Genomic DNA, 13,265 nt, shown 5'->3' with positions numbered 1-13,265 from the left:
GCGGTTTCTGCTTCATCATCATTTGACTCTTCACTTGTGGATGGTTCTGAATCATCCCATTGAGCATGCAGAGCCTTTTTCTTGAAGAACCTTTTCTTTGGTTCCTCAGTCTTGGATTTTCTTTTGAGAAGAGGACAGTCACATCTCAAGTGACCTGGCTTATTACACTGGTAGCACATAGAATCTTCCTTTGGGTCTTTTCTTTCTTTGTGCTTATTAGGAAGCCGGTTCCTTCTCATAAAGCGCTGGAATTTTCTGGTGAGTAGCGCAATCTCAGTTTCTTTTTCTGAGTCCTCATCCTCAGATAGGGCTGAGAAGGCTAGAGTTTTCTTTAAAGGTTGTTCATCTTCCCTTCTTTCCTTCATCTGGACTTCATAGGCCATAAGATTGCCTATTAAATCATCCAGGGTAAGTTTGGACAAATCTTGAACTTCTTCAATAGCAGTAGTCTTTTTCTCCCAATCAGTTGTGAGAGATCTCAAGATTTTCTTCACCTTTTCTGTCTGAGAGTGGGTTACACCCAGAGATTTCAGATCGTTGGTGATGTTGGTGAATCTGGTGAACATCTCTGTGATGGGTTCATCTTTGTTCATTTTGAACAACTCATATTTCCTGACAAGAGATGAGATTTTGGCTTCTTTCACTTTGTTGGTTCCTTCATGAATAACCTCCAAAGAATGCCAAATATCATATGCAGATTCATATATAGATATTCTATTGAATTCATTCAGATCAATGGCACAATATAAGGCATTCATAGCCTTTGCATTTAGGTTTGCCATTTTCTTTTCTTCATCAGACCATAAGTTATAGTCTGCGGAAGGAGATGCGTATGGATGCTCAACAATTTTCCATACAGCAAAATCTATGGATTTGAGAAATATAGTCATTCTGCACTTCCAGTATCCATAGTTGGAGCCGTTGAAGAAAGGAGGACGAGATGCGTGTTGACCTTCAATATCACGAGCATAAGAGGTAGATGTCATATGTGCTGGAAGACTTGTTATGTCGAAACCAGCAAACCTGCTCTGATACCAAATGAAATTTCACTAAAGGGGGGGGGGGGTGAATAGTGAAATAGTATATAGATCGATAAATTAAAAATATAATGCAGTAAAGGCACAACACATAAACACAGAATTTATACTGGTTCGGTCAAAACCCTGACCTACATCCAGTCCCCAAGCAAACCACTTGAGCTTTCCACTATAACATCCGAGTCACCGGATAAATAGTACAACACCCTCTTCCTCACAGGTCTTCTTCTCTCAACAGAGAAGGGGCACACCCTCTTCCACAGAGGTCTTCTTCTCTCAACAGAGAAGGACAACACCCTCTTTCACAGAGGTCTACTTCTCTCAACAGAGAAGGGCAACACCCTCTTTCTCAGAGGTCTACTTCTTTCAACAAAGAAGGAATACAGTGAATAACAGAAAGTTACAATACTTCCTATAGAACCTTCAGAATGATATGAATGCACGAATGAAGGATTCTCAGAATGTTTTGTTCTTTTCACTCAGAAGATACTCTTTGTCAAAGAGTTATTCTTGACTTTTTCTCTTTCTTTTCTCTTTCTTTTTCTAGGCTCTCTTTCAAATATCGAATAGGAGTTTTTCTCGTTGTAAGCTCACATGTCCATTCCTTGTCTGAATAGTTTATTTGAGTGTGTTTATATAGCTTTAAAAAAGTAGTCGTTACTTTTTGAAATCGTAGCCTTTTTAAGATGTGAAATGTTATGTCATTTCAAAAAACATCTTTAGAGAAATTCAAGAAAGTCTTCTTTCCATAAAAGTGAAATATAGGGTACAATAGTCGTTGTAATATTTTAGGTAATATATATTTTATGTAAAAAGTCTATTTCTTACAATAGTACATTGAATGTTGGATTGTAGGCTGTCATGTAGTTTTGTCTTTATCCTAATTAATGATTTATGGTACATAAGTACTTCTTTACTTTAAATGAGTGTAAGTACAATAAATGCTTTGAGATATTTATTTGTACATAGTCATATCAAGAGTTTTCTTTATGATGTGTTTTTCAATGTCTACAGAGAGAATGAAGACTTTAAACAAGTCGACATTCTTGAGAAGGATATTAACAAGGATTTCTTACAGAAGGTATTTAATACTGTACAAAGAGAATGATGACTTCAAGTAAGTCGACATTCTAAGGGTTTGTAAAAAGGTAACTAGAGTCTTTTCAACAAGTATTATATTTGTTTTTCTTTGTGTAGCCGATTTCCTTGTTTTTTCTTTTTCCTATATTTGAAATCATTTTATTAAAGAAGGTAACTAGAGTCTTTTCAACAAGTATTATATTTTTTTTTCTTTGTGTAGCCGATTTCATGTTTTGTCTTTTTCCTACTTTTAAAATCATTACTTTTCAAGTTGTCTTGTATATGATATAAGGTACAATTATTACATTTTGAAATCATGTCAAAATACCTTTTTCATAAAGGGTTGTAAGAAGGTACAATTATTTGTTTTCAAAAAGGAGCTTTTTGAAACTATCGTATACTTTTATGAAATAGCTTTTATGAATGAGTATGTAATATGCAATATGCATGCTTCTTAAGGTTCTGTTACATATGACTCTAAAGAAGAAAAAAATCTTCAACTTGAGGTAGCCGATCTCTTTAGATGGTCTTTAGGAATGCATGGCTCATCAAGCTTTTTCTTCAAGGAGTATGATTGCACCATAGTTGTACTTGAACAGGAGGTCTCCATCCTTTTTTAGTGAGATATCCTTGCATCAAATACTCGTTAGATATATGGTAAAACATATCCAGTCATAATATAACATTTTTCAAGAAGACATATTATCATATCATATGAAATCAAATAAGACAGTGTATCATATTATGTGACATCAAAAAAGAGTTTCTCAACAAGTTCACTTATGGTTTTTCAACATCATTGAATTTTTCCTTTGCCGGTCATATCGAAGATTTTTCTTCATCCTCTTGGTTGACCAACAGAAAAAGCTTGAATTCAGTTCTTATTTCGTAAAAGTCTTGCTCTTTTGGAAATAATACCGAAGGTAGTTTGGAGGAAATTCTTTGTGTAATGAAAGCTTTGAGATCAACAATGACTTTTGATAGCAAATTGGAAAAATATTCTAGAAATCCTTGACGAATGTAATTGCTTGATATCGAATTGACACGTCCGTGACAAAATTCTCCTCTCTTTTTCCCCAAAAAGAGAGACTCAGGCTTAGCCCTTACCTGAATGGGAAGTTGGAAATATTCCTCTCTTCCCCAAAGAGGAGGTGTTTGCAAAATGAAACTTTCAAAGAGAAATGAAGTTTTCTTCAAAACTTCCTATCTCTAGGCTTCTCTTATAGAAAGGCGGCCAAGAACATAGTTGAAAAAGTATCATAGAGGAACGAGTTCATCACACTCTTCCTAGAAGAGGGTCCTCTGTGAAGGGTAGTTTGGAGGAAATTCTTTGTGTAATGAAAGCTTTGAGATCAACAATGACTTTTGATAGCAAATTGGCAAAATATTCTAGAAATCCTTGACGAATATAATCACTTGATATCGAATTGACACGTCCGTGACAAAATTCTCCTCTCTTTTTTCCCAAAAAGAAAGACTCAGGCTTAGCCCTTACCTGAATGGGAAGTTGAAAATATTCCTCTCTTCCTCAAAGAGGAGGTGTTTGCAAAACAAAACTTTCGAAGAGAAATTAAGTTTTTGTCAAAACTTCCTATCTCTAGGCTTCTCTTATAGAAAGGTGGCCAAGAACATAGTTGAAAAAGTATCACAGAGGAACGAGTCCATCACACTCTCCCTAGAGGAGGGTCCTCTGTGAAGGGGTTGGCCAAAGATGAGAAAAACGGGGGCCACAAAAGAAACGAGCTCCCTCGAACTCTCTCTGAAGAGGGTCCTTCGCAAGAGAAAAAGATTGATTTTTGATAGAATGGTAACCCGAGGGTTGAAATTTTGAATTTGGAGCTTGAATTTATGATGATCGGTTAGTACAAAGACTGAACTTGGAGGGCTAACTGATCAGACAGCCAGACACTAGCACGAGCGCTAGATGTACCAGCACGAGCACTGGATTTGAAGATGTATCAGCATGAAGCACTGGGTTTTGAAAAACAAACCAGTACGAGCACTGGATTTCAAAATGCTCCAGTACGAGCGTTGGGTTTCAAAAATGCACACCAGTACGGGCACTAGGTTTTTGAAAGGCACACCTGTACGAGCACTGGGTTTTCAAAAGTGCATACCAGTACGAGCATTGGTTTGCATACCAGTACGAGCACTAGATTTTGAAATGGCACACCAGTACGAGTACTGGGTCTCGAAAGTGCATACCAGTACGAGCACTGGTTTTTTAAAATGCCCCCAGTACGAGCGCTGGGTTTTGAAAATATATACCTGTACGAGCACTGGGTTTTTGAAATGCACACTAGCACAAGCACTGGATTTTGAAGATGCACACCAGCACTGGATTTTGAAGATGCACCAGTACGAGCGCTGGTTTTTCAAAAACGCACCAGCACGAACACTAGGTTTTGAAACTGCACCAGTACGAGCACTGGTTTTTCAAAATGCACTGGTACGAGCGCTGGTTTTTCAATGAGGAATTTGAAGAAGAGACCGACATCCAAAGATACTTGAGAATTAAGCGAGAATGATTGTCGGTGCTTTAGGATTATCCCTTATCCTAAAGGGGAAGTTCAGGTTTGTCCCTTAACCTGAAAGGGAAAAGCAAGGAGAATTTTTGGTCCAACACGAGCATTGGATCAACAGGAAAATTCGAGTCAGAACTCAAGAAAATAAGAATATACAAAAAGCGAAAATCTGAGTCGGAACCCAGTTTTTCAAAATAAAAGAATGAGTGAGAATCGAGTTTGAGAAATCGTATTCTCGATGCAACTATTGGTCCAACGTGAGCATTGGATCAAAAAAGGAAGTCCGAGTCGGAACCCGAAACTTCATAAATAAGAATATACAAAAGGGAAAATCCGAGTCGGAACCCGGTTTTTTAAAAAAATAAAGGAATAAATGAGAATCGAGTTTGAGAACTCGAATTCTCGGTGTAGCAATTGGTTCCAATACGAGCGTTGGATCAAAAAGGAAGTCCGAGTCGGAACCCAGAGCTTCAGAAATAAGAATATACAAAAAAAGGGAAAATCCGAGTTGGAACCTGGTTTTTTAAAAAAAAATATAAGAATGAATGAAAATCGAGTTTGAGAACTTGAATTCTTGATGTAGCAATTGGTTCCAATATGAGCATTGGATCAAAAAAGAAAGTCTGAATCGGAACCCGAAACTTCAGAAATAAGAATATATAAAAGGGAAAATCTGAGTCGGAACCCAGTTCTTTCAAAAAATAGAAGAAAGAATGAGAATCGAGTTTGAGAACTCGAATTCTCGACGCAGCGATTAGTCCAACGTGAGCATTGGATCCAAAAGAAAGTGCGAGTCGGAACCCAAAACTTCAAAAATAAGAATATACAAAAGGGAAAATCCGAGTCGGAACCAAGCTTTTCAAAATAAATAAATAAATAAAAGAATGAATAAGAATCAAGTTTGAAAACTCGAATTCTCGACGTAGCAATTGGTTCCAATACGAGTGTTGGATCCAAAAGGCAGTCTGAGTCGAAACCCAAAGCTTCAAGAATAAGAATATACAAAAAAAGGGGAAAATCCGAGTCGAAACCCGGTTTTTTAAAAAATAAAAGAATGAATGAGAATCGAGTTTGAGAACTCGAATTCTCGATATAGCAATTGGTTCCAATACGAGCATTGGATCCAAAAGGAAGTCCTAGTCGGAACTCGGAACTTCAGACAAAGAATAAAGGGGAAAAACCCGAGTCGGGACTCGGATCTTCTAAAAATAAAAATAAAATAAAAACAAAACCTGAGTCAGAACTTAGACGGGAAGGAAATAACTCCTACCCAAGGGTCAGATTTTAGAAGGATTGACAAAAAGCATGAATAGATTTCGACGATGAGGATGAGAAACTTATTCAAGGTCCTCGACCCAAGATGGCCTAAGATCTGAATTTTATTTGTGATGGTTTCCAGGATTGTCCCTGATCTTGAAGAGAATTTGACAAAGTCTAAAAAGATTGGTAGAAATTGATAAAGGATAAAAGGATTGATAAAAGGAATAAATTAATGAAATTGACAATAAAGATTTAGTAGAAATTGACAGAAATTTGAGGAAAATTGATGATAGAAGAATTTAGGATTATCCCCTGTCTTGAAAGAAAATAAAGGGCCTCGCGGGACGAGGTTCAGGTTTTATCCCTTAACCTGAAAGGGAAATACCCCATTGAAACGTGACATCAGGTTTATCCCTTAACCTGAAAGGGTTTAAAAGAGGAGATTGATAAAATTGATAAGACTTGATAAAACTTAACAAAATTGATGAAATTGACAATAAATTGATGAAAATTTGATTAAATTGGAAAATGAAATGAATGTAATTTAATAAAGATAACAAGATTAACCGAAAAGTTGATAAAATTCTTAGAAAGTGATTCGTCTGTTTCTGTCTGCACATGATGAAGGAAGATAAGTATAGATCAAAATAAAATGTCCCAGTATCAGAGAGAAGAATGTGAGAATTCAATAGAAGATTATTGCTTTATTGAAAAAGACTTTTGAAGAGTACAAAAGGCTAGGATGAATAATTTAAGTGTAAAATCTCTTCAAATGTAAAGCATTAATAGGCTCTGGCAGTTCTACTCCATCTGCGTTGATCAGACGATAGGAATTGCGAGCAGCGCTTCCTTAACCACATAAGGGCCTTCTTAATTGGGTGACCACTTGCCCTTCGGCCGATGCTTGAGATGAGCTGTCGATCTGAGCACAAGATCATTGACTCGGAATCTTCTCTCAATAACTGATTTGGCGTAGTGTCGAGCTATCCTTTAACGATAGGCTTGAGCATGCTCTGCTGCCTTGAGTCTTCTTTCGTCTAGCAGATCTAGCTGTACCAACCTTTGCTACTGATATTGATCAAGCGGGAGTTCAATGAGTGATGGAAACTTGAGAGCGGGTTTCTGAACGTGGAGAGGTAATACCACTTTTGTTCCATAAACAAGCTCTGAAGGCGTAGCGTTGGTTGGGGTCCGAATGGTGGTTCGGTACGCCCATAGTGCATCATGCATCTTCTCATGCTAATCGCGGCTCGTCTCCACAGTTCTTTCCAGAATGCGGATCAGAATCTTGTTGGTGGCCTCTGCCTGGCCATTCTCTTGAGGATAATAAGGAGCTGAGAAATGGTGATGAATCCTGAACTTCGAGCAGAAGGTCTTCATCCTCTCATTCTTGAAGTGACTACCATTGTCTGACACAATATCATGTGGAATGCCAAAGCGGCAAAGAAGATTCTTGTGAATAAAAGAAACCACATGTCAGCCTTTTATCATTCGCAGAGTTACAATTTCGACCCATTTGGTGAAGTATTATGTAGCTGCGAGGAAATATCGGTGGCCATTAGAAGCTGAAGGAATGATCGGACCCACTACATCGAAGGCCCACATTGAAAAAGGCTAGGGAGAAACCACGAACTGAAAGTATGCGGCTGGCGCATGAATGGAAGGTGCGTGCATTTGGCATTTCACGCACTTCCTCACAAAATGATGGCAATCCTGCTACATGGTTTTCCAATAATACCCCACCACAAATTCCCTCGTGTGCCTCTTGGACAACTTCCATGGCTTCGTCTCTGTCTAAGCATCTGGCGTACTCAGAACTGAACCCACGACGGTAAAGAGTATCGGCGAGGATGAAATAACGGGCTGACATGCGTTGGATCGCACGTTGCTCATTTCTTGGCATTTCCAATGGAAATTCACCGGTTTCGATAAAGTTTTTGATGTCTTGGTACCAAGGCTTCTCTTTTTGAGCGGCTTGGTTCACTTGCTCAGCTGGAATGTAGGCAGGTTGATCATGTCTGTCGATTTTGAAGGAACGACAAGATTCACTGTCTTTGAACTACAAGATACAGCCTAAACAGGCTTGAACATTGGATATGTGATTATATTCCCTCTTGACATGATTGAGCTGAAATTCCTCAAAGTTGCCTATGATAGCTAAGGCAATCTTTTGATAGGGAATCAACTTTGAATCCTTCACTTGCCATTCAGCATTAACTTGGCTGACAACAAGTAACGAATCGCCAAAGGCATTGACATTGAAGCCTTGTAAGATCTTGAGGCCTTGTATTAGAGATTCATACTCGGCCATATTGTGAGTACATTGAAAGTTGAGCTTGAGGGAATAAGGGATCATCTCCTTTTCGGGAGTGATCAATAAGATTACAATCCCTATACCAGACATATTTCTGGCTCCATCAAAGAAAAGGGTCCAAACTGGGGACTCCTGAATATTGCAGATGCGATCATCGGGAAAATCATCTTCCGCTTTGATCTCTTCTGTCAACGGGAAATCTGTCAACTGATCTGCGATGGACTGACCCTTGACTGATTTCTGAGAAACATACTCCAAGTCATACTGCATCAGGAGGACTTTCCATTTTGCGATCCTCCCAGTAAGGAAAGGTTGCTCAAGGATGTACTTGAGAGGATTGAGCCTTGATAAAATTTTGATTTCTGATGCTAACAGATAATGTCTCAGCTTCTGCCACGTCCATACCAGGGCTAAACATGTCTTCTCCATCTGAGAATATATTTTCTCATAGTCGATGAAGGTCTTGCTTATGTAGTAGATGGCATGCTCTATCTGGCTGCCTTCCTCGTACTGTGCAAGAAATCCGCCACAAGCATTTTGGTTGACAGAAATATATAGAAGAAGTGGTTTTCCCAGTTCTGGTGGCTTCAGAACAAGTGGATTGAGGAGATACTGCTTGATGCGCTCAAATGAGAGCTGACTTTTGGTCCCCACTCAAATTTCACTTCTTTTTTTAATAAGTGATTGAAGGGCTCGCATCTCATGGCCAAATTTGAGATGAAGCGTCAAATAGACTGAATGCGACCCTGAAGGCTTCGCAGTTCTTTGAGATAAGTGGGAGGCGGCATATCAATGATGGCCTTTGCCTTGGCAGGATCCACTTCTATGCCTTTCTTGTTGATCATATAGCCTAGCAGTTTGCCTGACTCTACTCCGAAGACGCACTTCTGCAGATTGAGTCTCAACTTGTAGAGAATAAGTCTTTCAAAGACTTGGCCGAGAGCATCGAGATGATCCTCTCCTTCTTTGGATTTGACCAGGATGTCATCTACATAGGCATCCATGTTCTTGTGCATCTGGTTATGAAAAATAACTGTCATCGCTCTCTGATAGGTTGTCTCAACATTCTTGAGTCCAAACGGCATGACTGTGTAACAAAATGTGCCCCAAGGTGTGGTAAAAGAAGTTTTGGATTGGTCACGAGCGGCCAATTTGATCTGATTATAGCCTGAATATCCATCCATAAAGGAAAACATGGCATGGCCCGCCATGCTATTGATCAAAAGATCAATGTTGGGGAGTGGATAATCATCCTTTGGGGTGGCCTTGTTCAGATCTCTGAAATCAATACAAATCTGGACCTTGCCATTCTTTTTGGAAACTGCTACGATGTTCGCCAACCAATCTGGATAATCAATGATCCGGATGAATCCTGCCTTTAACAAATCCTCAAGTCCTTCTTTAACTTGCGGTGCTACTCGGGGATCCATCTTTCTCAATTTCTGCTTGATTGGTTTGCAATCTAGCTTCAGCATAAAACGATGCTCGACCAAATTGGGATCTAAGCCTGGCATATCCTCATAAGTCCATGCAAAGACTTCCTTATGCTGTTTGAGAAAATGGATGAGCTTTTCCCTCTCATTTGGACTCAAGTTAGAACCAATTTTGAGGACTTTCAGATCATCTTCTGAACCGATGTTGACATCCTCTGTCGGATCCTGAACCAATGGCAATGGTTCATCCTGCTTCTGAATACTGGCAAATTCTGAATTATTGAGTCAAAATCTGCTAATTCTTCGATCTACCTTGTCACTTTGCTGATTTCTGCCCCTGCCTTTGCCTTGCAGATTCTGGCCGGTTTGGATTTATTTTGAGAAAGACTGGGATTGATAACGAGCCTTTTGAGTAATTTAGGAGCCATGATCTTGGCAATCTTGAAAGCGCAAAGGTCTTTGAGAAAAAGGTAAGATATTTAAAAATAGCCCTTTGTACAGAGACAGAGAATGACAACACAGATAAAGATATAAGCAAAGAATTTGTATATTTCAAGATGTGGATAGAAAATCAAACTTTCATTGAAATGATTTTGATATTTACATACGACTGTTTGAAGGAAAGAAAGAAACTGGGGCGGATCTTTGCCCTTACAAGATGACATTAAAAAAGAGAAAACAGAAAACACTGGCATTGTCTTCATTCTGCTCCTTTGATGAAGGTGGTCTTTCTGCCGGACGATTGACCTATGAAACCCAAACTTGTGCCCTCAACATGCCGAGCGGGGACGATTGGCTCCAGGATGTCGTCTTCATTTCTACCCAGGCCCTTGAAGGGCTGATAATCGTGTTTCATCAGAAGATCAAACCCTTTTTTAGTTTTTTGAGAACTGAGGGAAAAGAGTGTGATCTTTGAATGAAGCGCAATCGAGGCACCCACCTAACTTGAAGAAGCGAGGTTCCTGCCACTGGATCACTGCGGTGACATTTTCTGTTGGCTGGACTTCCTTCAGTTTTAGCATGTCCAGGCTTTCACTTAGATTGATTTCATCGACTTCCCGGATGCTCGGGATGTCAACAGTGAAAGTAGGATGGGCAATCATTGGCTGCGGGAGTCTTTCCTTGGGATCCTTTCCTAGGACCATGGTAATCATGCCTCCCTTCGACCATTTGATGCACTGGTGAAGGGTTGAAGGAACAGCATTGGCGTTGTGGATCCAAGTGCGCCCGAGCAAAAGGTTGTATGTGGGCAGCATATTGACCACATGGAAGAGCACAGTATGCACTGAATAATTGATAAAAATTTCCAAGAAGACTTTTCCCTTGGTTGTCTGCCCATGGTTGTCAAAACCATAGATTGTGATCGGATCTGGGGTATACTCTTCTTCTTTCAAACCCAATGCCCTGGCTGTCATCTTTGGATAGATATTGAGGTTGCTGCCTCCATCAACCAACACATGAGGGACTGTCATGCCTCTGGTCTGCACCACTATGTATAAGGCGTTGTTATGAAATGAATGGGGTTTCGGCAAATCCTCATCCGAAAATGTAATGGGTGTGTTCGTCATGGCCTGGTTGACGATCTGCACCATATCTTGCGGTATTGTGCTAGGTTTGACCTTGATCTTTCTTAGTAGATCTTCTAGCACTTGCTGGTGCTCTGGAGAAGCATGGGTCAGATCCAGGATAGAGATGTTAGATAAAGCAGTAATTGGCTTTTGTAATGACCCTGAGGTTTCACCTTTCTTTGAAGCTGCTTTGACGAAGCGCTTCAAAATCCTGGGAGTTAGCTTGGCAATTTCTGTCGTTACCTTTGCTGGCTTCTGGTTTGGTTTCTTGTTGCTGAAAAATGCAGTAATATCCACCCTCTTGGCAGAAGACTGCGTTTGACGAAGGACGAGGACCTGATGTTGATCCTGAATGTCCTGACTGGAACATGGTTGAATACTATCTTGCAGAGAAGATGTTTGTTCTGTGATGACTGAAGTTGAATGCTTAGGAAATGGTTTGGACAAGATTTTTGGTTGTTGCTCATCCTCATCCTCGATCAACAAATTCTTGTCAATAGCGTCCTGGATGATGTTTTTAAGGACAAAACAGTGCTCAGTGTCATGTCTGATAGTCCGGTGAAACTTGCAAAATTTATCAGTCCATTTACCCATAGCCACAGGAGGATCTGCTACCTTGGGAAGTTTTATCATTCCTTTTGACATCATATATTCCAAGATGTCTTCACAGGACTGTTTTAAAGTTGTAAACTCCCGATCATAACTCCAACCTTCATGTTTTGGCTTCTCTGGCTGCTTTGCTTCAGGCTGCGGCACTGATTGGACGGACTGTGGCTTAACAAACTTTCCCTTCTGGACTGCAGAGTTCGTTCTTTCGGCCTTGGAGTGCCCGACATTCTTGTGGTCACTTTTCTTGCTGCCAGAACTACTGTCGTGGTCTGAGAAATCCGTAGAATAAGCAACATGTGCTTTCTTCTTCTGCTCAGGATTCCCTCTGACAAAAGGGTACCCTTCATATAGGCCATTGTCTAATCCGGTCTCGAGCGACTCGGCTCTCTCAATCAGTTTGATGAATGACTTCGCAGGAGATGTGGAAATGAGATTCCTCAGAGGCTGAGCAAAGTTGTTCAAAATAATCTGTAGGGTGTGCTTCTCTGGGATGGGAACCTTCATTCTGTTACAGGTGCTTCTCCACCTGTGGATGAATTCGCCAACTCTCTCATTCTCATTCTGCTTTAGATTGTACAGATGGTTGAGAGTTGGTGAGGCTTCAACAATGAACATGAAGCGCTCAATGAACAAGTTTACAACTTTATCAAACTCTTGTAGTTCGATAGGGTTGATGTGGTCTGCATACCACCTGGCTGTCGTTCCCTCTAGGCTGCGAGGAAAGCAAATGAATAACGCCCGGTTGTCTTTCCTGAAACGGCCGCACTCGGCATAGAATGTGGCCAAATGTGCCTTAGGGTTGTCTGTCCCATCAAATTTGAGGAACTTGAGAGGGAGATTTTCCAGATTGTCATCCCCGTCCAAGCCGTTATGAAAATCTTCGCCAGAATAAGTTTGTTTGCTTTTGCTTTTGGTCTGGATATCCTTAATGGCTCGATTCATTTCTTTCATTTCTTCGTGCATTGGATCATTAGCCGGAATAGGTTTGTTTATTGATTCGGGTTCTGCAGCGATCTTCGCAAACTGCTGCGGAGCATTCTGATGGTAGGCAAATTGTTCTTCTTCCTCTGATTCCTCTTCGACTGATTTCGATTCCTCAGAAGTGGTGTCAGGCTGGACCTTCTTTTTGACGATCCTGACTGGCTTTTTCACAACTTTCTTCTTTGGTTTGCTTTTCGAAACAGCCTTCTTCTGACTGGCCTCAGCTTGCTCTGACATCATTCTGGCCATCATTCTCTGAAACAGACTGTACATGGTAGGATCTATATCATCGGTTTTGCCCTGACTCTGTCCTTTGACCGACTTGGGAGAATCCATTGCTTCAATTTCGCTGTCACTGTGCTGAGGAGCAGTCTCTTTTCCGGCTCTTGTCTGAACCATCTTGTCAATGCCAATGATTTTTGCAGAATAAAGGAATGGTTAGAGCTCAAAAGAATTTT

The sequence above is a fragment of the Nuphar pumila genome, chromosome 12 (genome assembly GCF_984573655.1).
Source record: "Nuphar pumila chromosome 12, dmNupPumi1.hap1.1, whole genome shotgun sequence".
Classification (NCBI taxonomy): domain Eukaryota; kingdom Viridiplantae; phylum Streptophyta; class Magnoliopsida; order Nymphaeales; family Nymphaeaceae; genus Nuphar; species Nuphar pumila.
This window is presented reverse-complemented; position numbering follows the sequence as displayed.